Source organism: Papaver somniferum, chromosome 1, assembly GCF_003573695.1.
Source record: "Papaver somniferum cultivar HN1 chromosome 1, ASM357369v1, whole genome shotgun sequence".
Lineage (NCBI taxonomy): Eukaryota > Viridiplantae > Streptophyta > Magnoliopsida > Ranunculales > Papaveraceae > Papaver > Papaver somniferum.
The window spans coordinates 214757384-214760529 of NC_039358.1; the positions used below are offsets into that span (position 1 = coordinate 214757384).

General features: G+C 36.2%; 1 long non-coding RNA gene across 2 annotated transcripts; it reads right to left on the reverse strand.

The window, feature by feature from the left end:
- Nucleotides 1–738: 738 nt before the first annotated feature.
- Nucleotides 739–2283, reverse strand: LOC113336616. 2 transcript variants are annotated; one of them, XR_003353972.1, is made up of 3 exons: nucleotides 2014–2283; nucleotides 1181–1487; nucleotides 739–1032 (listed from the first exon to the last, which is right to left on the reverse strand). It is a non-coding gene; the product is annotated as an uncharacterized LOC113336616 (long non-coding RNA). The 2 variants fall into 2 exon arrangements; XR_003353971.1 differs by having other exon boundaries at nucleotides 739–1037.
- Between the last annotated feature and the right edge of the window lie 863 nt (nucleotides 2284–3146).

A 3146-nucleotide genomic window follows, 5' to 3' on the forward strand; every position in this document is an offset into this window, starting at 1 on the left:
AAACAATAATCCACAGAACTACATACTTAATTAGATTCCCATAGTCAAGTACTTTGTCAAGGTACCACCAGTATCACTAATGAATATGAAACAAAAGATCGCCAACTATCCCCTACCAAATCCAAGTGGCCGAAAAAGAAGCACACTGCTATAAATTATGCTACCAAGCCAAGCATCCGGTCGATAGATAATGCAAGACGGGAATGCGACAAATCTAGAAAATGTGTTTCTACTCCACATAGTAATTTTTATAGCTTTATATGCAACACATTTAAACAGTTGAAGACATTCATTTTAATTTAGCCAACGTAAGGATGTCAAGACAATAACCACAGTATCATATTCATTTCAATGTGGAATCACATAAAACAAACTACAAAGTCTCGACCCAATCCTATGACCATTTATGAGATAAGGACGGATAAGTGAGGCTGTAAGGGATTTCCGTTTTTACACAATGCAGTTCCAATTCAGTAAAGTTTTTCGGTAGCTAATGTTACCTGATCGTCCTGAAATTTTTACAGTAGTCTTATGACTCGTCTTACTAAAACATATCCAAAAAAGCACAATATTCTAACGGTCGGATCTTAAGATATAGGCATAATTCTAAACGTATCTTGGGTTTAGATAACTTACTCCTACACCTTTGAGCTTGTACATCTATTGAGTAAATCGGAAGGTGTCGATCAGTACCAGCACTATAAACAAATTAGCACCAACACTCTATTGGTTCACTACTTAAGTCATTTCCTCATCATCAAGACTAAGTAGTAACATATTTATCTAATTATTCAAGTACGTACATACCAAGATCAAGTAGCTGAATAAGTAACATGCAGAAATCAATATGTTATTCATCTCTGTATCAGTTCTTCTTATATACATCTACTGCCCTGCAATTCCAACTTAGGAAAGAAACCCAAGTTTCCTAATCGACCGTAACCTCTAAACATTCACACATCTTAGCCATGCATCGAAAATGGCTACCAGCCACCGTTACTCCTTGTGCGCAATCTTGTCAATTAAATCATGCTTGACTTCATAAGAAACAAGTGCAAGGATTAATTTCAATCATAAATTGGTACCGTACTTGAGTACAAAAAGTAGTCTAGATACTAATTAAACTATACAATTCCTTTAACAAGATTATTAAGCAAGCTGTACGTTCAAACATTCTTACCACTTTCGGAAACTCCTGGAGAAGCAACGAGAGACTATGGCAGTATGCTTAAGCCATTCTCAAGATACCACTATTTGTTTACTATAAAATAAATGGTCCCAACCATTGCCATTTCTGAAATGAGTGGAGAAGGAAATAAGAACTTTTACTCTTTTTCTTTTCTTTCGAGCATTTTAGCGAACAGTGTGTGGGCTATCTGTTGGTGAAAAGATGAGTTTGTTGCAGGAATGGCCCCAACATCACTTCACTATATTTCAGCTGAAAATACATCCCAAAACACCACCAGTTTCATACCCAAGTCCCCATCCTAGGTTTAGTCAGTAATCAATTTCTTTAGCACAAGAGACATAGAAATAAACCAATATGGATTAGGTGATAAAATTAGTAATATCATTCATAATTGTAGCAAGAAAGGCATTAGAATGGATTATAACAGCTGAATTTGAATTGCAATAATGCAGACAGCCGGACACGCTCATGGGGAACAAATCTACATGAATCCATAAATTATTTCTATACCAAACACGATTGAATCCGTTGCATGCATATAATCACTCAAGAAATGAAGATTTGTAATCCATCCTAGTTAGGACCACTCACCAGTAAACTAATTGGCATCAGGATCTAACACCCTACATCTTATAGACATATACCAAATTTCTATTATTTTTACTCAAATCCATGGGTCATGACCAAAATAATTTTCCTGATTAATTCTTCCCATACACACATGGAATAAGGAAATCAAAAGATCAGACAACAAGGAAATGAAAATGGCGCGGACATTTAATCACAATCACAATAACATGAAAGAAAACAGTAAGAACGTTTACCCTCTTTTTTTTTTCTTTCAGGATTTCCGTAGAACACCCCCTAATGCAAATCTATATCCTGAATTTTCCTTTAGCAAAAGAAATTCACGATTGCTTTAAAGTACATACTCTCAATGAGAAACGAAAAGGGTGTTGTAGAGTGCTAATCTCTTGAACTACAAAGGATGTGAAGCAATTATGATTTTCAAAGTTCCACTCTCATAAATCCCCCCTTTCTGCTCTACCCCATTCTCCTCCCTCCTTCCTCTCAATTCCAGTTTGCTTCAGATTTATTTTCAGACCCCAATACAGAGGTACCCTGGCATGTCCCTAAATAGGACATGTGTGCATCATGCATTAGGCCTATAAAGGCACCGATAGTTTGGATTAAGACAAACCCCCTACTTAGAAACTATCATTTGCCGTTAAGGCACCCAAAATTGTTGAAGGCACATTTGGCACACAAGTGGGTTTCGGTTGAACCCGTGAAAACTTGTGGCTCTTACAATTGTTTTCTTGTTGTTATAGTTACGGATTTTCAACAACGATGACGCTAAACTTACAACCTTTGGGATCATTGGAATACTTGGAAGTGACGAAGATTTCGAGTAATGTTGAAGATTAGGCATGTGGAATAGGAGCTACAAAAGTTAATTTATTTATTTTTTATATGCCATATGTATTAATAGCTTTTCCACTAAAATTGACAAAGGGGGGGATTGTTAGTGCATTGCTCGGTCGAAATCGCATGCATTGCTATCTCAAGCATGTTTGTCAATGTTAGTGATCAAAACTATATATAAGTCTTGATTTCTAGCCTACATAGATAAAGGTCTCGGACTAGGATAGAAAGTGTAGTTGAGCTCAAGACTCCATGGAAATCATCATACAAGACGAAGGACTACTCAAGCAACTGGTGGATATTCATCGACTAAAAGGTATGTGGAAACTTGAACTTATCTATCACTCAAAAGTCTATCTACTCTATCTCCTACTCTTGAGACAAAAGTCGTTTTGATATATAGACTTTCATTATACACATTTGCTATTTCGAGCCTAGTTTAACTCGCCTATCTATTTCTCGAAATATGTGTTTGTTGGTAAGCTTTCACTTTAGCCAAATTCATCTTTACCTAGTGACAAATGCCATATTA